We start from the raw sequence: 26,351 nt of genomic DNA on the forward strand, positions 1-26,351 counted from the left end.
AACTATTAAGATGTTGTGTGCCTGCTTGGCTGTATCCTGTCATATTTGCCATGCAAAAAGGTGTGTGTGTGTGTGTGTGTGTGTGTGTGTACTTTGTGTGACTCATCGTTGCAGAAAAATTAACTCCACAACAAATCTACCAAATAATCATTGGGAAATAATCATTCTTACTGTAGTATTTCTCACAAACGTTATATGAGATCTGCTTCCTTCATGTCTGTCGCTGTGTTGTTTATCTGACGCAGCCGAGGCGAAGATTGAGGCACACTCTGACAGGCACATGTGAACGGTGGGTGAAAAGAACCAGTGTTAAAGGCACAGGCCACAAAAACAGCTACATGGTTGTTCAGAGCAGAAAATTTCAATATTTTGAAAGGTATAATAAATCATTTGTTGAATGTTTTGAGCTGAAACTTTACAAACACATTCTGGAGACACAAAAGACTTATCTTAAATCTTGAAAAAGGGGTAAAATAGCTGCCCTTTATGTACAAATATACAAATGTAAAAAATAACTGACTAAATAACATGAAAAATAAAATAACCAAACTGAAAGCCATAACACAAGCAATCATAAGATAAAATAATACATCCTAATTTATGTAAATGTTTTATCATCAGTATGTTCTTGAAGTAAACCCTAAAATCTTTCCATTTTAATATGTATTTTCCTTTCAAGCTTAAGATTTCAAGAGCATCTGCTATTACTTTGAGCAGACACACCATTAAAAACAGAGGTGGTGTCCATACAAATGAAGTTGACTTTGTTACGGTGCCCTTGCAATGAAACAGCTTGTTTAAAGAAAAACAAGTTTTTAGAAGAGCATTAATGCATCACAGAGCGAGCGACTTGATGGAAGTCTGCTCTATTTGAGCAAGAAATAGGGAAAAAAAAATATGAAAGCAGGAAGTGAGACGCTGTCAACAGTCTCCCATGACGCCCCTGTCACATCAAGCCCACATTAACTGACAATGTTGCTGTTTTAGAGAAGAGCTATTTCCAACAAGAGCATCTCTCCAGAGGAGCCCCTTCTTTAAACCTCTGAACAAGTACAAACAGCACAGTTACAGACTGTTGAGAACAAGAGGAAAGAGAGAAAGTGAAATACATGAGATGAAGGCCTAGTGGTAGAGATAGGAGCCTCATGATTGTCTATTTTTGTTCTGGGTGGACTGTCACTGCTGGATGATATTTAGCTGACAGCGCTAACACTATATTGTGGCACTACTACAAATATAAAAAACACTGAAACTAGGGAAAGAGTGGAGTGAGTTTTGATTGATTTGAGCCAAACCCGTTGATCACAGGACAGATCATATTATATATATACTGTAGTTGTAGAAATAGGTGCTTAATATTGTAGCTTTCAAGCAAAGTTTGACTTTTAACAAGAATGCCAATCACATTTTGCAGTAAAATCGACTTTAGACATAGGATATGCACAGGCAATCAATTTGCAGGCCTTTATTAATAATAATAGTAAATCCTTACAGTTATATAGTGCTTTTCTGGGCACTCAAAGCATTTTACGCACATAGGGGGAATCTCCTCATCCACCACCAGTGTGCAGCATTCACCTGACGCCATTTTTGCGTCAAACCGCACACCACACACCAGCTGATTGGTGGAGAGGAGACAGAGTGATGAAGACAATTATGATATGGGGAGGGTTAGGGGGCCATGATGGACAGAGGCCAGTGGGCAAATTTGGCTAGGATGCCAGGGTTAAACCCCTACTCTTTTTCGAAGGACATCCTGGGATTTTTAGCGACCACAGAAAGTCAAAACCTTGGTTTAACATCTCATCCAAAAGACGGCAGACACTAAGCAGTAAAAAGTCCCTATTACTATACTGGGGCATTAGGACCCACACAGACCGCAGGTTGGGTGCCCCCTGGTGGCCACACTAACACCACTTCCGGCAGCAACCTAGTTTTCTCATGTGGTCTCCTATCCATTTTTACATCGAAGGGCCTTATTATACACCCGGTGCAATGGCACAAGACATGTCTGCCGTGATGTGCTGCTGTTTTCATACTAGTGCAACCCTAATTTTCTCGTTTTGTGCCATGTTGTTTAAATAACCAATCCATTTGCATCACTTTGTGGACAAAATTTGCGGATAATTTTTGTTATTTCTGTGTAGAATTTTGTAAAAAAATCGGCGGATTTATGCGAAATCATTTTAGGAGTATCGTAACGGAAAAATGAAGTAAAAAATAATACAATTAATTTTTTTGTTTACAACGCAAATCCAATTAGATCCACTTCATTGGTAAACAAAGCAAGTTTCTCATCTAATACATCTACTAAAAGACATACAATATTACTTTACAGACTGCATTGTAAATAAATCATATGAACATTTTAATATTACTATTATTATATCACAATCATGTTTGTGAAATGAGTAAAAAAATAGATACATATAAATGTACACACATTTACACAAGTAAATACATAGACTCAATAATGGGCTAAAAGTCTGTGGATTTCCAGCCTGATCTCACGAGAAAACGTAAGTATTTTACGTTTTGCCAGTTTTGTGGCTAATTCGTACGAATTCATACGAGTATAGTCGTACGAAATTGTACAATTTTAAAAAGGAGGCGTGGCACCTAACTCCACCTCTAAACCCAACCGTCATTGGGGGATGAGCATATCGTACTAAATGGTACGAATTAGATCGTCCGAATTCATACGAATTAGCCACTAAATGAAAAAGTTACGAATTCCCGTGAGATTGTGTTGGGACATCTGCATGAGCAGATTCCGTGTAGGCCTAATCATGGGTGTGCCGGTCTAGAAAAGAGGTGTGTTAAGGTGCAGTGTTGGTGCGTTGCTATTTTGAGGAAAGCTGATTTATACTTCTGTGTCGAGTGATTGGAGTGACCCAAGGCCTCTGCCTTGCATGTATTTATTTGTCTGCATGCTGCTTGTGTTGCTCTGCAATAACACTTCTGAAACGCTAGCTGGCAGATACATTTTATGTACCTCTGTGTTGAGATTCTTCGTTGGTGTTTTGTTTTTTTCTGAACGCTACCTTAATGCACAAGTGGCTCAAGCTCGCTCATTTTGAAGCAGGAACCGGCGAACAGCAACAACTGTAATCATAAGCTAAACACAAAACAAACTTTTCTGCTCCTTCATGTGACTATACACTTGTAAACACTCGCTACAACAGGTTTTTATGGCTCTCAGTTCAGCCCACACTTGTCAGCTCTACCAAGCCGACCAGTAACAGAGCTTACGATATGCGTCGTTGCGATGTGTAGTTAAATTTTTTGAGAGGTCGCGTCAGTGTTGGAGTCAGCATATATATGTTTAATAAACATAATGGTATATTAAATTATCAAATTAACAGTTTATTGGTTTAATAATTTTATTCAATTATCTTCTAAAATGAGTTTAACTTAGTTAATTTAACAACATAATGTTCTAAAAAACTTATATACATATAGATCAACAATCTAACAAAATAACATACGATAGCAGTCTAAAAATCAGTGGCCCAAATTTACACTACCTGACAAAAGTCTTGAAAGGCAAAGGCCTCGAGAATATGCTTGTTTTACCACAATAAACTATGATCATGCCTTGATTTTTAATGATTTAGCTAGGACAGTAAGGTCTGACTTTGCTTCGACAAAAGTCTTGTCACTTAACATAAATAATGTACAGTATAAAAATAAAGTCATGGTGCAGTGGTAAACGAATTACGATTGTTTATGACTCCCATGAGCTGGAAGATGGCAAAGAACCATCCTCTGGAATGGCAAAGAAAGTGTTCTTGCAGGACTCCTAGAGTGTATCAAGATTTTTTGGATTCATCTTCAATGCTCCTCCATCTTACCCCAGACATGCTCAATAATGTTTTAATTTGGTCACTGGGCTGGTCAATCTTGGAGCACCTTGACATTCTTTGCTTTCATGAACTTTGATGTGGAGGCTGTATAAGGAGGAGCGCCATCCTGCTGAAGAATTTGCCTTCTTCTGTTTGTAATATAATGAGTAGCACAATTGTCTTGATACCTCAGACTGTTGATGTTGCCATCCACTCTGCAGATCTCTCTCACGCCCCAATACTGAATGTAACTCCAAACCATGATTTTTCCTTCACCAAACTTGACTGATTTCTGTGAGAGTCTTGGTTTCATGCAGGTTCCAATATATCTTCTGCAGTATTTGTTATGATTGAATGCAGTTCAACAGATGATTCATGTTTTTGCCTCGTACATTAAAATGATAATGACAATAATTTTTTATTGCTATAATGTAACTGAATGCTATATATATATATATATATATATATATATATATATATATATATATATATATATATATATATATATAGTTTTTCTTTTCTAGCTGAAAATGGTTTTATCTACTTACCATATGGTCCATTAACATTGATTAATTGCCAGATTTTTACAATACATTTTAGTTAGTGCATGACTATATCCTGTAATTTAGTTTCCGTGTCTTCCATCTCTGTTTATTTTTATGCATTAAACCTAGTATTCGTTAACAAAAACAGCACTTCCTCTTGGCTTACTCTGGTCTGAAGTTTGTCAATGGAAACTGGCACAAAGCTCAAGCATTCTTGGCTGTGATGGACCTTGCAGTCTATTATAAACCTTTTAATGCTAAATGTACTTCAGTGATGCGAGCCATAAATTGACTAAATGCAGTTTTCTTTACGGCCGCCTTCAGCTTGTATGAGGTGATTTGAAAAGAGGGATTTGATTGATTTTGCAGAATTCTACATAATATACCTCGTTTTTATTGCTAGCTCTATGCATTATCATATTAGCCAAAGCATTTTTAAAAAGCAGTGGCAGACCTTAAATGGCAAGCGTTAGGCATAGTCAATGTGGTTCTGGTAATCTGTTAAGATGTACAATGTCTGTGTTTTTAACAGTAAAAAAAACTGTAAAATGCTGCGGTAAAAATATGTAACCTGGTTAACAACCTGGTAACCTGTAACCTGGTAAGTTTTCTTAACATATATGGCGGATAACCGTAACATTGAAGTTTATGTAACTGTTATGTAAGATCTAATCTTTATAGATGATGTTCATGGTATTTCTTTAATTGTATGTGTGTAACCTTGATGTTGTTTAGGCAGTTGTGTGAGAGACACTGCACCTTCTTTATATTAGTATCAACATAGGCTCATTCTGAAAACTTAGCCCTATATATGTTTCTGGAGATCGCAAATTTTGTAGCCAGAGCTCTGTATGGCTGCATTTTGTCTTAAAAAATAAATGCTATGGGGCGGTATGATGCTGTACATTTTCTCATAAACCAGCTGACCGCTTACCTGGATATGGATGGCTTTTTCACTTGAGACGCAGAGCTGATCGCGACAAGGGGGTTAGAGTCCAGTGAAAAACAGTTCCAGAAAGCAGGTAAGATAAAAACAGAAACCAGAAAATAAAATAAACAAGTAAATAGCAGGGTGAGAATGTGGTAAAATTTGAAAACATCCTAAAAATCAGGCAAGGGCTTTTCTTTTTCTGGATTGCTTTTCAAAACACTGCAGTTGAGTTTAGGGAAGTGGGTGGGTGGGTCAATAGGTGCTTTTCAAAATACTATTGGTTGGGTTTAGAGAAGGGGGAGAGTGGGGTTGTCGATCAGTTGGTCAGTCAGTCATTCAATCAGTGGGCAGTGGCCTCTGGTGGATTTACATGAGGACAGCAGGCGCAAATGGCACTCTCGAGAGAAATTTGAGATTTCAAAAAGCGCACACAGCGGCCTCTGGTGGATTTGTGAAAACAAAAACGGCAAAAAACACGTACCTCCTGGGACGTATTTTGCTCTTTCTAGAAATGTTTATCAGAATGAGCCTGGGTTGATTAGTATGCTTCTTTGTTTGTGGGGAAAGTTTGTGATGAGCATTGGTTTATCATATGCCTTTTTCATCCCCACATGCTTATTGTTGTGTTTTTTACACCACTATTTTGAAGTACTAACATCTACACAACACATCATACCTTTGTTACACAGACAAAAAAATACAACCATAAGCACAAGTTTGTGTAACAAAGGTTTAAACAGCGTTGGGCACATTCCTTTAAAAGAGTAATTAGTTGTAGTTACTAGTGACTTCTAATTAATAGTAATAGTGAGTTACTAATTACCAGGAAAAGTAACTATTGCGTTACTTAAAAAAAATGATTAATTTGTCAAATAACTATTATATAAATATAAAATATTGTACACTAATCTATACTATTTTCATGTTGTTGTGGGACAAAGTGAGAGACAACCATCAAACTCAACATTTAAATATTGTCATAACTATAGTTGAAATTCAAATGAAAACACAATAGATGGTTTAGATCTTTAAGGGAAAAGTATAGTGCTTATATTTCCAGTTTGCAAGAGCTACCTTTGGACTTGTTGGGCTTGCTATCGTTTTGACACCTGCGGTTTGTTCTTCGTACCTTGCTTGAATGATCCAAGATGATTTGGCAGATCCTGGATCTTTCAATTTTGATTACTGATCCTTGGCTAATTTGGTTCTTCAAACAATTGAAATCAGATTAAAATGTCTGTTTGAACTGATCTGAGATCACTGCATCTGTTGTGAAGGACAGATTTTTCGATCCTTGAAATCGTGATCTACAATTTTTTTACTATTTTATCAGCATTTGGTACATACTTTCAGTATCTCCTTTGCTTGGAATGACCCAATCTAATGCTGTTTATATGAAATAAACCTGCTCCCCAGGTTTGAGCTACCAGACCTGTTGCTATGACAACAACTCTTGAATGAGTTTTGAAAACTATCTTGGATCATATCAAATTGTCAATAACCAAATCCAGCTAAATGAGAAATCCACATATGAAGAACAGACCACTGGTTGTAGAGTGAGTTTGGCTGATTGTACATATGTTTGCGTGAACACTCGCATTACTCTGCCTCTGATTGTCAGTAACGGCAATGGCGTTGTAATGGGGGAAACAATAACTCATTTGATTACTGGTTACTTATTAAAGAATCACCATTTGTAAAGTATAATGTCATTTATTTATAGTGCCTTTATTACCGTCACTGGGTATGAAGTGCTGTTTAGATGTAATTACTTCAAAATATTGGTGTATCCCTATAAATTAATGAAAAATATGGTACTTTACTTTACCATTGTAAACAATGTTTATCATGTTATCACAACACAAATTCATTAATTGTTTTTATAAATTTAAGTGGATTGAACATAAAATAATTAAGTTTTATTGTCAAAAAAATCTCTTAAGAATCGTGTTGTTTTAGCTCATTTTAAATAAGTCATTAGAACAAGCTGCAAAAGCAAATTTTTGAGGGCATACTTTCTTTTTATTAAATATCTTATTATTTTCTCAAAAGTTTTTACACTTATATCAGGTACATGTCAGAGGTCACACATCTGAATAAACTCACAAATATAAGTACAAATTATAGATCCACTGTACATCCACTTTCTCTTTCAGCAGTATATGCTTTCCTTTTGTGCGCATGTACACTAATCTTATACATTAAAAAAATATAAATATATAGTAAATAATTTATAATAATGCAAAAATAATATTTTTAATCAATATAATAAAATAAGAGAGAAAAAAGGAGTGGGGGACAAATAAGCAAAAATTAATTGATAAATAAATAAACCAGTAAAATAAGCTATTCATACACATCAGCAACAAAACTAAGAGCATGTAGGGAGTGTTCCTTACAATTTTAGGTTAACAGAAAAGTTCAGGTCTATGGGTTGTTACGTAGTTGATCTATTTTTCCCAGAATTAAATAAATTGTTCCATTTTCTGATTTACAAATGTGGTAATTTGAACCATTTTACAAATTTACATTGTAATGTGATGTCCATCGACGTATTTAGGGTAGGACTTTCATGTGACAACTATTTTTTGGTAATGCTTATTTTGAAAAGGGCATATTTTCAATGGTAAAATTCTGTCAACCAAAGTAGCCAGTTTATTCATTTATTTATTTTACAGTGTGCACACAGAGCGATTAGTGTTTGTTTCAGACTTGTTAGTTGTCTCCTGTACTGTGCTCAGCTCCTCTGGTAGCTGATGGGTAAAAACAGCAGTCCAGTACCAGCAGCCGCGAGTAATGACGTGTTTACAAGTCAGCACATGTTCACCATACTCCCCTAACCCCTTTTGATTTATTATTAACAAGTACAATGACTCATAAGTAATTAACTCTTATTCTTAGTGCTGGTTCATTGTTAAGCCTGGCGGTTTAGTTTGCGGTATTATCACGTCGATAGCCTTGCAATCATTTTGTTTAGTTGTTTTGACTAGAGAAATGACTTGGTTGGTGATTATGTTATTATGAAACAACGCTGTAATGAATTTGTGAAATTAAAGCCAGGAATGGGAACTGACACCTTTGAGAAGTGAGACATTGAATTTTGTACCTGCTGCTGGTTTCATAGTACAATACTCTTAAATCCTTTCTTGGAACTGAGCCACAGCAAGAGCACTTAAGGGATTAGTTCACCCAAAAATGAAAATTTGTTTTTTCCTCATGTTATTTCAAGTCTTTACTGTAGTTCATTGGAAGATTCATATTGTATTTAAGCTATTTTAGTATGGAGAACTCTGCTATGACATTTGAATTTCCCTTTGGAATTAATAGAGTCTAACAAACAAACAAATGATGCAATTTAAAGTAATATATTCTATTTATTTTTAAATGTTATAAAAAAAAAAATTAGGAAATTACCTATGGCAACTTTAATGTAAAATAGTTTGGTATATTTACCTTTGGCTCATGGCTCTTGATGATGTTTGGTTTTCGGCCCTTCATTCGAATAACTTTGGGCACCCCTACTTCAAGCTATTATGTAGGCTAATAATATGCTTTCAATTCCAAAATAAAATGTACAAAATAAATAAAAAATAAATCAGTTTCTAGCCCATTTTTTTCCTCGTCTTTGTTCCCAAAGCAGCAGAACACCATCATGACATCTTACACTATCTATTTCAGTCATCATAAACCCGAACAGTAATTGCATATTCAAATCTTGTTAAGAGGTTTATCTGATTTCATGTCTTTTTTTGTTGTTTTGTTTCAAACCCCTCCCGTACCAAGATGAAGCCCTAAGATACAAGGGATTATCGCTTGCTATCAGATGAAGAGCTAACAACATGCACAAAAAACACTCTTTAGATAACACTGTAAGCCAAAAAAAAAAAAAAATGTACACACACACACACACACACACACACAATATTGTAAATGCAGCGACGTTTAGCCAGCGATCAGAAAATGAACATCCTAATCTTCTCGGCATCTTTCGCAATCTGTCGCTCTCCTGTAATCACAGACCTCTGGTTACTTTGTTTTTAGGTTTATGTTTGCAGGGGCAGCTGCGAACAGACCCCTTGATTTCATCTCAATCTGTTTGCCGGAGATCCTCTTGCTTCTCTTTTGAGCGTGGATGAAGGTGGCTCATCACAGTCGATCTCCCGTGACCCTGTTTTGAAAGCAGGCTAAATCGACAGACCAGATTCGCTGGCATAATCTCCTCACTAGCCTTAGCGCTTTGTAAAATTGGAGCATAACAAGCTTTTCTGTTAATACCCTGCGAGAACGTCTTGTCTTTCTTGGAAGCGGCGCCAAAAGTTCTAATAAGATATCATTGATGTTATTCATTCTCTTTTGGGTTGCTTGGATCCATTTTGCTCTTTCTTTGGACTCCTTCCAGGTAAATAAATGCAGACAAGAAAGCAAATAAGCATTTAATTTATCTCTATCCTCTAAAGACTGAAGATTCCTCATATCTTTTTCACTCTCACATGCATTTGATGACATTCTTCTCCATTTTATTTTGTCATGCAGAGCGACTTGAGTTTTTTTTTTTTTTTTTAACATTTATTATTATTTTACCATCTAATTTTTTTTCCCTGTTTCCACCCGGGTGTCTTCTGGGACTCAGCCACATATGCTCCCAAATAGATTTTAATTACGATCGCACCGTGTGCTTTGTCTGGGCACTGTGATTAATAATGAAGGAATCAGGGCCTAATTGTTCATGCCGGCAGATGAGCATGCCAGAGATGGAGAAGAGGGGTAGAGAGAGGTTGTTGTCCGCAGTGACCGGTGTCCCAGGGGGCTCCACTTGGCATCATGTTTCTGTGGAAATTGGATTTGTTAGTCGACAACGGCCCGTCCGCCATAGGAAAGTGTGGCTCCTTCCCTCCCCAGAGTTGGCAAATCAAGTTTTCATCAGCAGGAAAGGATGTAGTCCCACCATCCTCACATAAATCCTTCCATGTATTTACTGTGAAGTGCCGTGGGGTGGGGGATCTGTGTCTCTGGGACGGTTAGCGCTTATGTGGAGTAATTACTGGAGTGTTTTATGCTGTGTGGTACACTGGGAGGCTGGAATGTTGGTTCAGAAGCTGCTGCATGGTTTAATGCATTTATTTACTGTAGGTAGGACAACAGCAGTTTAGGGATACAGCAAGAGTGATCTGTACTGGATGATAATGCCATTTTTTTTTTTTTTAATGAAGTCGCTGATTTGCTGAATAAAAGACACTGGCTTAGTTGATGGGACATTTTTGTGACATGATCTCCTCGTGTTTGTGTGCGTTTCCTCTGGGTGCTCCGGTTTCCCCACAGTCCAAAAACATGTGCTATAGGTGAATTGGGTAGAAGCTAAAAAATGTCCTTAGTGTATGTGTGTAAAAATGAGAGTGTAAGTCGGAAGGGCATCTGCTGGGTAAGTTGTTGGTTCATTTCGCTGTGGCGACCCCTGATTAATAAAGGAACTAAGCTGAAAATAAAATGAATGAATGAATGAATGAATGAATGAATGAATGAATGAATGTAGTTATGATGTCCCTTTAGATATGTACATTATCTAAAGTAGTACCAATGTAAACTTTTATTAATTTGGTCACACTTTATTTTGATGGGCTGTTTGTTGAATTTAAGCTACATTGCATTTACATGTCAACTAATTGTCATTATTATAAGTAGACTATAAGGTTGGGGTTAGGTTTGCACATTTACAGCTTTGTGCGTACGCAGAAAAAATTTCAGATGTATGAAACACTGCGTACGCCGAATCTCACGCATATTCTTTTGTACATCTAAATGAACGTGAAACTGAGCGCAACATGCACGAGCACAAAACCCCTCCCTGCCTCCTCCCCCGTATCAATATGCTAATGACTATGCTAATGGCAAAACCCAACGAAAAAGCAATGTCAAAAGCAAGCAAAAAGAGAAACTTTGAACAGAATGTGAATTGGAGGTGCTGCTTTCGGAGGTAGACCGGAGAAAAGCGGTGTTATTTGCAAGTTTGTTCTCCGGAACTAACAAAAAAAATAAAAATAAAAAATAGAGTGGGAGAGTTTAGCTGATGCGGTTAACACAGTTGGGTCTGAACATCGCACTGAGTGCATTAAAAAAAAGAAATAGTGTGGTTTATATCTGTAAAATGTTGCAGAGCGCTCAACAGTTTCAGTGGCGCTACTCGTTAGACGCATGTGATCATGAATTGATACGTTTGAGCATGAACTCGGCTCGAATCCAGCGTCTGATGAACTCTTTCTTGTTTTTTCCCCCGCTACATATCAGATTTTGCCAACTATTTATCACGAGAAAGACAAGTAGGAATCATCAATAAGTTCATATCAATAAGCATCATATTTTATTTGCACATTTATTGAATGGAAGTGTTTCTGATTCACGCATGCAAATTCATCTTCAGATAGTGTCTTTATAGCAATGTGCGTGCAGTAGATCGCTCAGATTACATTGGGAAAACAGGCGACTGCTGCAAGTTGTGCTTAAATGTTTAGCTGGTCAATTGTATGGTATGGAAACCTTATATACCTGCTGAACCCGTCTCATACAGCTGCCATTGCAAGGCTCAGACACTTTGTAGAGAGGAATTTAACACAACTGCCTCTAGGAGTCGCCAATGGAAACAAAACAGACACGCACAAAAAATGTGCGTACGCCCGCCAGAAAGCTGCCGTGAAGCTGCGCACATTCCCACGTTCAGTTCATTGTTAGTAAATCCAAACGTGAGCGATTCTGAGCGTGAAACCTGGCGTACGCAAAGTTTTTGTGCGTACGCAGCGTTGATACATGAGGCCCCTGGTTTCCTTGATGGAAAACTGTGTATTTCATTCATTCAGTCAATAATGCTTTCAAACCATGCACCCCTGACCAAAATGCAACCTCTGATGGACAGTAACAGACCTTGAAATGAGACGCAGATTCAGAGTTCCACATTAAGGTTATTACAAAATAAAATGAATATTACGAGCGTAAACATTAGGTGAGCAGGACATTGTAACACCATGTCCTCACAACACACTACGTGAGGAGATTTGCAATGATAAGCATTTTGGCTGTTTGCACCAGACAAAAGATGATAGAAATTTAAATACAGCCATTCAGAAGCACCAAATATACACTCACTCACGAAATGGTAAGCTTTATAGTCTAACTAATAAATATTAAACCTCTTTAACATTATTAAATGTACATGCTGAATCACTGTTATGTGTTGGTTTTGTGTCAGATCTAAAGTTAAATTTCATATGATTTATTTTATTTTCAAGATCTGAGGTGAACTATCCACTGCAGCTTGTACCTGAGGTGATCATTGTCAAATTTTTCTGTGGTCCAGCTGCAAGAAATAGAATCTGTTTTTAATATATCAATTTGAGGTGTTGGCTAGAATAAAAACTAATTTTAATAGGGAAGATATTCCTTTTATTGGGTGCCGTTATTTTTATTTATAATAATTATTTAGAACATGATTTAAATCAGCCTTTAGATGCAATCATCAGACTCGCTCTTGTTGGTCATCGATCTGGCAACCTGCGCTTGCATATGTTTTGATCCAGGAATGCAATACCTAGTTTGACCACTGGTTGTCAAACTTACATACTGCACCTTTAAACAAGTAGTTTGAGGAAGCAGCAAAACAATTTTTTGAGTGTAGGTTTACTAATTGGAAAGCTTGCAGAGAAAGATTCTTAATCCTAAACTTTCTCAAGCTAATTTTTCTTAGGATGCATTTATGTACATCAGTCACTTCCCTAAATGGCCTTCTCCTACCACTGTCTAATCAAAGAATAACATATTCATCACATGTAGCCTATGATACGATTTAGTATAGACAAAAAAAAATTGTCTGTCTGTTGATTTACAGAATCCTGCACCTAAAAAGGATGGCTGAGAAAAGCTATAAATCCTGCGAATATCTAGATTACCCGTTGCCGGAGACTTCAAAATATGCAATAAAAATTAACTAAAATCCATAACAGATGGCTTGCTACTCAAGCTCTGTTTTGGGCCCGACTCTCAGTACGCGCACTGTGAAACAGAGCAAGATGATAATTAGATGAGGGAGATAAATAAAGCTCATCTTATTGTGAGATGACAATGTTGTTCGCCGCTGCTATCCCAGAATTCTGTGCTCTCCTGCCATGCCTCTCAAAGGGAATAAAGGACAATAATGGACACACGCAGCAGAGGAACTCAGATGCCAGATAGACACAGAGGCTAATGCGCGGTTCACATGCTCTTCTGTTCTGCTGATGTAGAAGCTCAGTGTGAAGTCATACCTTCATTACTGAAGTGCAGGGATCATAGAGCTGAAGCAGGGAGTTCGATAGCTCTAAAGAATACTGGTCTGAGCATGTATGTGTGTGCGTGCATTTGTACACAAGAGTAAAGGGGTTTTCGCATTAGGTAGATAAAGGATTTCAGTCATAGGAAGAAGCCACCAGGCTGGTTCCCTGAGAACTTATTTTTGCCCTCATACTAGAAACTCTGAAGGGATGTAACTGGCAACATTATTTACTTAATTTAACAAAGTCAGCATCTGGAAAATGGTGTAAGTCATAATCTGATATGTATTGTTGTTGATGTCATGAGTTTCGTATGGAGGTGGAATATAGATGTACAAGTTCTGCGATTTAATAAATGAGAGCTCTCATACTGTATAATTACATATCGTTGAGATTGAGATAAAAGGTGACATTAACTTTACTTTTACTCTTTACTCCGTTACTTTTGTAGAGTAAGGAAATGGTCAAAACTTACACCACTGAAGACATCCATTAGCCTACATATTTAATTTTATTTGTTAGAGATTTGTTTGAAAATCCACCCTCCCAAACCCCCTGACAAGCGAATATCTAGAATAATAAATAAATGGATTTGCTATTCAAACAATGTGGCACAAAACATGAAAATGACTGTTCTGGTCTGAAAATAGCAACAAAGTGCCATACACATCTTGCTCATTATTGTCTTTAAGCCTGATTTATACTTCTGTGTCAAGTGACCAACAGCGCATGCAATGTGCGTAGCCGTGCATTTACACTTCTGCGGGCTGTGTGTGTTGCTCTGCAATAACACTTCAGAAAAGCTAGCTGGCAGTAGGTGTTTATGTTTATGTCGAGTTTCTTCACTGGTGTTTTGTTTTTTCTCAACACTACCTTAATGTACAAAAGGCTTAAACATTTTGAGGCTGGAATCAGCGGATGTTTAACAACTTTAATCATAAGGTGAACACAAAACAACAGTCTCCATCTGGAGCTCCTTTATGTAACTCCACACTTGTAAACACTTGCTGTAGTTACATTATTTTAAGAGGTGCGCATCAGCGATGCCGGTAGCCATAGCAAGGGCTATGCAACCACGCATAGCATACAAAAAGTTTTGTTGCATTCATAGTTGCTCAAATAATAACTCAATAATAGTGCTATAAATACTTTCAGAGTAAAAGGGAAAAAAATGTGTGATACTGGTAAGGACAGCTAGAAGAGAGAGCTATGTCAAATTTACCAACAAGGCCACAGACGCAGCATTACAAAAACCTCACATATGCTGTAATTCGTCTTCAAATTCATTCGGATGGTCTTTGTAATGATATAATAAAAAATGTAGCTATATAAATATATTCAAATATTCAAATATATATATATATATATATATATTTATTTTTTTTTTTAAACATTCAAAATATTCAAAACATTCAACAATTTGAGATGCTGATGATCATTAAATGTTTCAACAGTCTTGTGAAATAGTCCATTGTGCTGGACCTTTAGACCCTCCTCTTAAAAGAATAGTTCACCTCAAAATGAAGTTTACCTCATTATTTATTATCCTTCTTGTGGTTTTAAACCTTTATGAGTTTCTTTCTTCTGTTGAACACAGAAGATATTTTGAAAATTGCTAGTTGTTGGCATATATAAACTTTTGGGGAAAAAAAGTCAATGAGTTTGAGGTTTTTTTAACACTTCAAGAGGTAGTCGAAATGCATTTGATCAGTTATCTTTCTTAGTGTAAAGGTTTGTGACCACTTTTTTTTTTTTTTGGAAATTGAGGTTTATATAAATCTGAATGTTAAATAAATAAACTTTCCATTGATATGTGCTTAAATACTGAGTATTAAAATAATTCTGACTTCAATAATATATATATATAGCAACGCATATTACTAATCAAAATTGAGATTTAATGAAATTATGTAAGGGAAATTTAAAAAATATCTTGATGCTACATGAACTTTAATTCACGTTATAATTATTTTTGGCATAAAAGACAAAGACATAGAATATTTAATTTTGACACAAGCAATATTGCCAAAAATACACTGATGTAACATAAGATTGGTTTAAGGTTCAAGGTCACATTTATGTTGTCAAAAGGATTCAAAAATGGTTTTCCCATAATTATTTGTGCCCCTGTACACCCTTCATCTCTGCAAAGCTTTCACTCTGGAGGGTAAACCTTTAAAAAAATGGTGGCATGCAAGATTTCAACAGGCTCCCATACTGTCTTTTGTGAGAAAAAGCCAAAGAAAAGCAGAGATGAAAATGAAGAGTTAAAGACCTATTATGACTCTTGGCATGGTGGCATTCCTACTTCACAATCCTGGGACAATAACAATAAACATCAAAATGTATTCATGGCCTTCTTTATTGAAGGAAGTGTTTCCGATGAATGTGCATTTCTCATGTTTTATTCAGCCTTCAGGAGCTGTTGCAAGAGCCTCTATGTGCATCACCACCATTTGTATGAGAAAACGTCAGCAAGGCTTTTAGAAACGGAAAGCTGAGAGGTTGTAAACAGACCAATTTTTGGAGGTATGTGAAGGCTAAGCACTTTTTATATTGGATTTAATTTTTAAATTGTACAAAAAATGTATTTTAAAAAACAACATTTAATTTGTGTCCTGTTATTTCAGAAATAAGGCAAAAATCTGGGGAATTTTGTTTTGGTGGTATGTGAAGACTAAACATTTTAATATTACAGTATGTATAAATAGTAAACTTAAACCCTGATTTAAGTTATATACTTTACATATATATATATATATATATATATATAGAAATATAAAAGCCAATTTTTTTTTATTTTAGATTAAATAAATATAAAAACATTTTCCCCCTTTCAAAATCATTATTAAAAATAAAACAACAATTATATAAAAGCTACAAACAGACAAATTTGTGACTATACGTTTGCAGTGCAAAAGGCTAAATTATATATTTAAATCAATATAATTTCTGGTATTTCAGTTATTAAAAAGTTTGCCGTCTTTAAAAATGATAGTATTTAATTTGTATTCCACACCATAAGTTCTGTTTGCTTTCGTATTTGTATTTTGCAGTTCTGGTATGATTTCAGTATGTGAAATTCTGTGAAAATAGACATCTCAGGAGAGCCATTATGTTCTAGAAAACCTTGGCAAGTCTCTACATGTCTTTGCACATCTCTGTTAAGATTTAATGAAGGATTGGCAATGGAGGCTTCGCAATATTTCAGAAACATCTCACTTAAATGCAGAGCTGTCGGGATGAACCTGTGATCTTGTTGTTGACCATCAGCTTACATATTGACCCTGATGGTATTTGTATGTACAATTTCAAGGTCTGTTAGTTAAATGATGGTGATGGATAAATGCAGCATGACAGAAATGGAACTGGAGCGCTTTAAACAAAACGGTATTGTTATTTTTGGGACCTGCGGGCAAATACACAAGCTGTTGTACATTTGAAAAGCCTATTAAATCATACAATTGACATCAAATCAATTAGACATTCCAGAAGTGAAATTTCTTACACATGAAAGCTTAGGTTACATGAATCATGGATCATGAAAGGAGAATAATTTATGAAACATCTCAGTATTTTTGTTGTTGATAGAATATAAGGCCACTGACCGAGATCATTGGTCTTCAATATGTCTTTAATAATTTATTATTAGTATAATATCAATAATTAATCATACTAAACAATATATTAATTCTGTTTCATAAAAGGAAAGAAAAACATTTTCAGGTATAAAATAACATGAGGTTGAGAAAATTATTATTAAATCTTAAGTGAACTATTATACTGTGAGGAAGTTTATTTTACAAACACTACCTGACAAAAGTCTTGTCGCCGATCCCTGTTGTCAGAGCAAAAATAATAACTTGACTTCTAGTTGATCATTTGGAAAAGTGGCAGAAAGTAGATGAATCATCTTTTAACCTGCATCCTAATCATCACAAATACTGTAGTAGACCTATTGGAACCAGCATGGACCCAAGATTCTCAAAGAAATCAGTCAAGTTTGGTGAAGAAAAAAATCATGGTTTGGGGTTACACTCAGTATAGGAGCATGCAAGAGATCTGCAGAGTAGATGGCAACATCAACAGCCTGAGGTATCAAGACATTTGTGCTGCCCATTAAATTACAAACCACAGGAGAGGGCAAATTCTTCAGCAGGATAGCGCTGCTTCTCATACTTCAGCCTCCACATCAAAGTTCCTGAAAGCAAAGAAGGTCAAGATGCTTCAGGATTTGCCAACACAGCCACCATACGTGAACATTGTTGAGCATGTCTGGAGTGGGATAAAGAAGGAGTCACTGAAGATGAATCCATATAATCTTGATGAACTCTGGGAGTCCTGCAGGAATGCATTTTCTTTGGCATTCCAGATGACTTTATTAAAGGGTCACGAAACACCAAAACACATTTTTTGAGCTGTTGACAGTCGTATATGAGTCCCACACTGCTAAAAACACTATTAGGACACCTATATTTCACTAAAAAGTGTAAATTGGTTGTTTTTGCATTATTTCAAGCAAATTCGTACTTCCTGTTTGAAACTAATTTTTGAAGCTGCGTCACGGCCATGAAATAATAGTGTGTATTCCAGGGTGCAGACTGGGCGTCTGTGCCAGAGTGAGTCTTATTACGTCTTACAGTGTGATGCATTAATGCATGAGTAATGCTTGGGTCAAACCAATCACCGCGCTCTATTGTGCAACTTCATTAATATTCATTATTGTCACCTTGTTTACACCACAAAGACGCCATGTTGTGTTGGCAAAACAAGCGTGAAGTGTTGCTTTTATAGTTTGCTGCAGTTAAGTTTCGTTTTCATTTTCTCTCTGTGAGAGCTCAGAGTCACGTGTGGATTAACAGTGTACGCGACGCGCGACAACAATAACTTACGTGTCTAAGGAGGATTATTGTTTACCTGAGAGCTGTTCTCATCTGCAAACGCTGAAATCTGGATTTGCTTGTAGTATTCTCTCCATAAAGACGCGGCTCTAGTTGCTGGTGATTGTTCTGTCTCTACAGATTTGGTAAGTGAGCGACCAGTGCTCTTTGTTTATTCAGTTTGTTCGTATCGAATTAAGTTAACCATTGCACAGAGTGCAGAAATGTTAGCACCGCATTTTGTGACCGGAATAACACACGCGGCTTTCTGACACTACCTGCCGTGTGCATCTAAGTTTCCGGGAAATGCAGAGTTTTTTTTCTCTCATTCGGATTGCGGTATCAAACATTGCATGAAAAATACACGCTTAGAGCAGCTCCTCGAATCAAATATCTCGTTTGTCGCGAGGGGCATGAATGAATTCCCTGAATGAAAGAGCCAAACTGCAGTTAAAGTCCAACATTTAATAATTTGGCAAATAATTCGACTACAGATGTCCATGTAGGTTAAACACTTCTCCTGTCTGTGAGGGTGTGTATTTTGACTCTGAAACTCGCGCGTGCACAAATAGACACTCCCACACCATCCCACTTTAGTTCCTCCGACACTCCCCCCTAAACAGAGCTGGACACGCCCACTTTTCTGACTTTTTCCAAGGTAGAGGTGTGAAAACACCCTGCTGAAACGAGGGGGTTTCATGGCTCTTTAATAAACTATCAGTCATTGCAGAGATGTATGCGTGAAGTCGTCCAAGGTAATAGGAGTCATACACAATATTAATTCTTTTTCCACTGCACCATGACTTTATATTCTATACTGTACATTATTTTGGTTAAGTGATAAGAGTTCTGTCTAAGGAAAGTCAGACTTTAATGTCCTAATTAAGTAAAAATTAAGGCTTTACAAAATGTATTCATATAAGCCACTTCTGATACCAAATGATCAACTAGAAGTCGAGTTATTATTTGTTGTTCCTAAAATCTGGATAGGCAACAAGACTTTTGTCAGATAGTGTATGGTAAAATTATTTTAATAACATAATAAATGAGAAACTAAAACCAGTAAGTGTCATTAATTCATCAGATTTGTTCAAAAGGCTGACTCATTTAGTGATGAAGTATAAGTGGGTGCTTCTCAATCGGAAGGACATGTCTTAGTAAAGTTGTTGAAGGACGTCTCAAATTGAAGGGTCCTAAACAGGCAGTCTCTGTTTTGTGTCCTTCATTCAGCCTGAGTCATCAGGTGTTGCATCAAGTTATTCAGTCACCTACAATGCTTTACACACAACACAGTTCTTAAAAAATAATTAGCTGAAAGTGAATCAACTTTGAGCTTGTTAAATCGTCACCTTGGAATAACAAGGTTCAAACTTTTTGCATTCCATAGCAAACAGTATGTGTGCAACATTTGTTTTTTAAATAAAAAGTCTTAAAATGTAACTGTAAATGTAACTTAATAAAAAACATCCCATAATGTAAATAAATTGTTGTTTAATAAGAATATGTCAATACCTCAATTTTGACAAAAATGTCAGATAGAAACTTATAATTCTAAGGTGACGAAATGGCCTTATCAAGAAAGAAAAGATATATGTGGTGTAAATATGAGACAAAAGGTCATACTGGGGGCATAGGTGCATTTATAGCTACTGTAGGCTGCAGGTTGCTGTATATTTACACTATTGGATGGGTTTAGGGGAGAAGGAGGATGGGCCAGTCGATCGGTCACAGTCAGTCAGTCAGTCGACAGCGGCCTCTGGTAGATTTACGCGAGAAAAGCAGGCGCGAATGGCAATTCATAAGTTTTTGATTTAGTGACTAATTCATATAAATTTCTACAATTTAGTATGATTTGCTCATCACCCAATGACGATTGGGTTTAGGGGCAGGGTTGGTGCCACGTCTCCTTTTTAAAATCGTACATTTTTGTATGACCAAATTTGTACACATTTGTTTGAATTAGCCACTAAACTAAGAAATCGTAAAATACTTACGTTTTCTCGTGAGATCAGGCTAAAAAAAAAACATACCTGGGATGTATTTGTCACTCTCCAGTAATGCAATACGTTTTCAGAATGAGCCTGGGTTGATTTGTTCATTTCTGCTATATATACTTTGACTTTATATTTCAGTTTATACTATGATTAAACTTAACCTGCAAATTAGAATAGGAACTGTGTAAAAAGAAAACAAATGTACAGACAGTTATAAAGATTGTTCTGGGTCAATGATGCTTTCGATTGGCACAAATCCATACATTTGGCCCTTCTGGTCATTCTTTCTCTGAAGAGATGTCTCATGTCAGTTAGTGATGTTATATTTTCTTGCATAACAATTATTCCTAGTCCATGACTTAACAGTTAGCAGAAGAGCTAGTGTTTTGCAGTTTCCTAATGGTTGGATGACACATGAACACTATTAATAATCAATAAATTGCTGTAAGATTGTGTTGGTTGCATCTTTGTTGCACCAATGCTGGTTCCACCTTCTCACCGCATTCATTAGAACGGTCTCTCTGGTTCTCATAATAACTAATTAAACCATCCTTTGACCTTCCAAACACTACAGCGCACAGTGAAATTTGATCATAAGTCTGACGCCAACCCCCTATGTCCAAAAGTCCATTAATTACCCTGTAGCTTTTCTCCCCAGCCCAGAGGAAGGTGACATAGTTTAGCTCTCCTGCTAGGCCCAGCTTTGAATTAAGTCTTTGGGAAGACCTTGCAGATCCCTCTCGCCATATTGCAATTAATCAAACGGCGTTAATTATCTCATTATGAACCAGAGATGGATGCCTACGCCACATTGGAGGGTGAGCAGAAAGAGCGAGAGACACGGGGGGCTCCGGTGTGTATACATACATGGAGAATGGGAACAGAGAACAGAGAATAATGCCTAGCTGAAGATATCCCAGATACACGCACCGTTCTTTAATGCATTCGGCTGGGGTGTCCAACGTGGAAGTGATGTCATCAGCGCAGGCAGACTGATCCGCTTCTTTAGTTTCATTGCCACAAGCCGCAAGAGATCCCTCATCATCATCCTCACAGCATGCTCTCGTTCTTCTCTCGCGCGCTCCTTCAGCACAGCTGGCCCGCACCACATGCTCGCTCATTCACATGGAGGATTAGACGCAGCGCAAATCCATCTCTTCTGGCCTGGACTTTCACTCAGATCCTCCTTCAACACAGGAGGAAAGAAGTATCACAAATGAAATCTCTTCCAATATTTCAACTGTCTCCTCAAGATTGCTGTGAGATTAATGCAATGAGGTCATACATATTGGTATATACAGTTTAAGTCAAAATTATTAGACCTCTTGTGAATTTTCTTTTCTTTTTCAAATATTTCCCAAATGAAGTTTAACAGAGCAAGGAATTTTTTACCGTATTTTCTATATCATTTTTTCTTCCGGAAAAAAGTGATTTATTACATTTTTTTATAATAATAATAATAATAATAATAATAAAAAAACATTTTAAGGTCAAAATTATTAGCCCCTTAAGCAATATTTTCTCGATTGTCTACAGAACAAACCAATGTTATACAATGACTTGCCTACTTAGCCTAACTTGCTTGTTTAACCTAGTTAAGCCTTTAAATGTCACTTTAAGCTGAATACTAGTATCTTGAAAATATCTAGCAAAATATTATTTACTGTCATGATGGCAAAGATAAAATAAAACCGTTATTAGAAATAAGTTATTAAAACTATTATGTTTAGAAATGTGTTGAAAACTATCTTCTTTTTATTAAACAGAAGTTGGGGAAAAGGGGGGTTAATAATTCAGAAGGGCGAATAATTCTGAATTCAACTGTATACTGTATTTATTTAATTGTAAATCTGGACCCCAAAATCATTCATAAGTGTACATTTGTTTGGAAATTGAGATTTATGCTAAATAAATTTAACATTGATGTATTTTATTAGTATTTTACAAAATTTGGCTGAGATTAAACTATTTAAAAATCTGGTATCTGAGTCAAAAAGAGAATCTAAATAATGAAAAAAATGTTTACATTTGTCAAAATGTAATTATTTAAACATGATATTTACTCAATATTGTAATGATTTTTGGATTAATGATAAAAAATATATAGCTGAAGTCAGAATTATTAGCCTCGATGAATCATTGGCCTCACTGTTGATTATTTTTTTCCCAATTTCTGTTTAACAGAAAGAAGATTTTTTTCAACTAATTTCTAAACATAATAGTTTTAATAACTCATTTCTAATAACTGATTTATTTTATCTTTGCAATGATGACAGCACAAAATATTTTACTAGATATTTTTCAAGACACTTCTATACAGCTTAAAGTGACATTTAGGGAGTACTCACACAATGTACAGTTGCTTTAAACTGGGCCAAAGCACACTTGTCCCCCCTCCCGTCACCCCTGAACGCCAGCACTTACATTGCATTTGGACACACATTCAGTGACACACACTCAAATATTTCGCTGAACAGATCAGCCACTTTTGACACTTATTAACAATCATAAAGTCCTCATGCTGCAGGAATTAGGAGGTTTGCTGAAAGTACAGCTGTGGTGCAGTGAGGGGTTTGCGTCTTTACTAAACTACGAAAGTTTGTGTTCATTGAACAGTAAGAACGATTAATAAATCCATATGAAACGGTCCCTTAAAAGTCAAGTCCTGCTTTCAATGTCGGACTCGGGCACGTTTTGCACTCATACACAAGCATACCATGCGAAAGCCCAAGTGAACCACGTTCCGATTCAAAGCACTCACATTTCTCAAACAGAAGATGGGCCTGGGCACGGTTCGGATAGTATAGTGTGAATAGGCCCTTAAAGGCTTAACTCAATTAGGTTAACAGTTTTTGTATAATGATGGTTTACCCTGTAGACTATCAAAAAGATTGCTTAAAGGGGCTAATAATTTTGACCTCAAAACGGTTAAAAAAAATGTAAAACTGTTTTTATTCTAGCCAAAATAAAACAAATAAGACTTCCTCCAGAAGAAAAAAATATTATCAGACATATTGTGAAAATGTCCTTGCTCTATTAAACATAATTTGGAAAATATAAAAAAATAAAAATAAAATAATTCCGACTTCAATTGTATTTGTAACTTTTAAACTTAAAATGTTATTTATGATCTGTATTTAATAAAACAAGTACTTGTTAACAAATATATATATATATTTATAATAACGCACACACACGTCTGCACATTCTGAAGCAGTATTAGACCAAATGCTTTTCTGTTTGACCACTTGACATCATTAATAATATTTATTATTGTTTTGTTTTATTGCAAAATTATTAGACTATTTATAACTATTCTGACTCTATTTCTATGTTCTAAAAAACTCCTTGTTTGTCCATGTTCATCATTCCATTTAATTAAAGTCAAATAAAATGAAACATGTCTTTTTTTTATTTGTATTCAAAATGGAAGAAAGTGAAACAAATAACAGAGTAGTGGGAAGAAGCAGTAAAAATAAAACTATATGTTTACCTGCGGGATGGAGCGGGAAAAAACTTGAATACTGCGTGCAGGAGCAGGTGAAAATAATATTTCTGCTAGAGCAGTCGGGAACGGGAGAGAATCTTGCGGAAGTGGGACTGAAAAATCCGTCCCGTTTAGGTCTCTGCATTCATTTAATGCATTGATGGCATTTTCATTTCCATTTAAATAGTTAATTAAGTATGAATGGTGCATGTTGAGTGGCTCCTCCTCTTTTTAAAAATAGCCAATCATGCTTGGTTTGTTTGCATTTTGTAACTTGTGATATTCACAATTGTACATTTATGCTACTAAAAATAACGCTGATGCTGCTTAAATTTTAAAGGCGTGTAATATATGCGAGTGCATGGCACTTTCCCCCTCATCAGTGCTGTTTATAATGCAGAAGATTTCATACAATTTGCGGTGTTTAATCTCCTCCATTGTGTTTCAAAACAGAGCATTCTGTGTAGGATTTAGATGAGTGAGATATGTTTGGCAGTGTGTGCAGACTCATGCATTTGATCCTCTCAGAACAATGCTGTTATATTTTTCTGAGTGCTGCAGAGGTTCGCATCACAGATTTTTATCCACCCTAAACTAAAGTGTTTGCCTGTCCTGTCCTCCATAATCACTATATGGGCCAGTTAGGAAAAATGCCACAGTAAATATATGAGCAATATCAGTTGTTGTTTTTTTTTTTTAATCAATGTTTAAAGGGGAAGGTAAAGAAAAATGGCTTTACATTTTAGAAATTGCTTAGAAATTCTAGAAATTGGTCAGAAGATCTGGTGAGAAAGTGAAGTGCGTAGTGATGCCACATCAAAGTAGTTTAACAGTATTAGCAGAAGTAAGACTGCAACATTATATAGAGTATGAACCACAAAACCAGTCATAAGGACCAAATTTAGAAACTGATGATTATGCAACATCTGTTGAAGCTGAATAATTAAATTGATAGGAGAGGACAATATTTCACAGAGATGCAAATATTTGGAAATCTGGAATCTGAGGATTTAACAAATCAATAAAGATGTCCAGACTTATTTCTTAGCAATGCATATTACTAATATGCATACTACAAACTACAACTTTGACATGCTTTTGATTATGTCATTAACCAAGTTGTTCAGTCTGGTCTTGTGTACTTTTTTGTACATGTCATTATAAATACCTGCATTATCAATGTAGCTATTTGAATGTGGTAGCTCCAAAGATTAAATGATTAAATGTCATTATTTACTTTCCTTATTGTTTCAAAGCCATGTGATGTTATTTGATTTTTCTAAAAATGTTAAAGCAAATGTTTTATTAACAACTTCTTTGAATTTTCCAAAATAAACTTGCAGAGTAATCCACATAAATAATGCACTAGCTTTCAAGTGTGTTGAAATCATATAGCTGTAGCTCAAATATCTTTGTGTGAAGAACAGGTTGAAATTTAAGTCATAAGTAACAATATTCTGTACTGCTGCAGGTTTCAAACCAAGATGGTGAGCAGATTGGAGAGTAAATATTGACTTGTTTTGGGGAGTTTTTGGATGAGCTGGTTCTTTAAATGTGTGTTCACACTTGTAGCTTGATATTGGAAGTGGTGAAAACACCTTTTCAGGGGTCTTCTTTCACTTGTTAGGTACACACCAGGAATCGGATGGCTGCATTTACACTTACTCAAAAGAACCACACTAACAGGGAGATCACAACAGAGTTCATTTTAATTGAATCAAACCTGCTATGTGTGAACATACCAATTATCCTGCAACATTTTTAAAGTCAAGATTTAAAATAAAATTTAGATTAGATTAGATTTAACTTTATTATCATTACACATGTACAAGTACAAGGCAACGGAATGCAGTTTAGGTCTAACCAGAAGTGCAATAGCAGCAAGTGCAGGATACAGGTATAAGTTATAAAGTGCAGTTATAGAAAAACTATAGTGATATTTACAGATGGATGTACTATCAACATTATATACAGGTTATATCAGCTATGAACAGAGATTTACAATAGATGAATATATGTATAGGATATTTCTCATCAATCCATTACTGTATGTGGACAGAGTAACTGTTATTATATATGTTAAATTATAATTATATATAATATATATTTTCACTTTCAAGACATATTTTCATTTTAATTTATCATTGTCCAACCCCTTTATATGAATATATTTATAAAGTTATTGTATCCAGCTAATTTACCAGATAAAGTTATTGTATTAAAATAATACAGTGCTTCCCACAGGTTTGAAATATACTTGCCGTGGAAGGCGTACTGAAACACACCATTTAAAAACAAAATTTTTTAAACATTTTTTTAACCATAATTTTGTTTATTATGACACTGTTATGCACTGTATCTTTTCAATAGGTTGA

At 35.8% G+C, this 26,351-nt stretch overlaps 1 long non-coding RNA gene across 1 annotated transcript in view; it reads right to left on the minus strand.

Moving 5' to 3' along the window:
• Window positions 1-19,438: 19,438 nt before the first annotated feature.
• The window catches only part of LOC141376633 (uncharacterized), a 199,241-nt gene continuing 192,328 nt past the window's right edge, over window positions 19,439-26,351 (minus strand). Inside the window, exon 5 of the long non-coding RNA XR_012387228.1 lies at window positions 19,439-21,675. This is a non-coding gene — a long non-coding RNA (uncharacterized lncRNA). The remainder of the gene's footprint in view (window positions 21,676-26,351) is intronic.

Source organism: Danio rerio, chromosome 11 (assembly GCF_049306965.1).
Source record: "Danio rerio strain Tuebingen ecotype United States chromosome 11, GRCz12tu, whole genome shotgun sequence".
Lineage (NCBI taxonomy): Eukaryota > Metazoa > Chordata > Actinopteri > Cypriniformes > Danionidae > Danio > Danio rerio.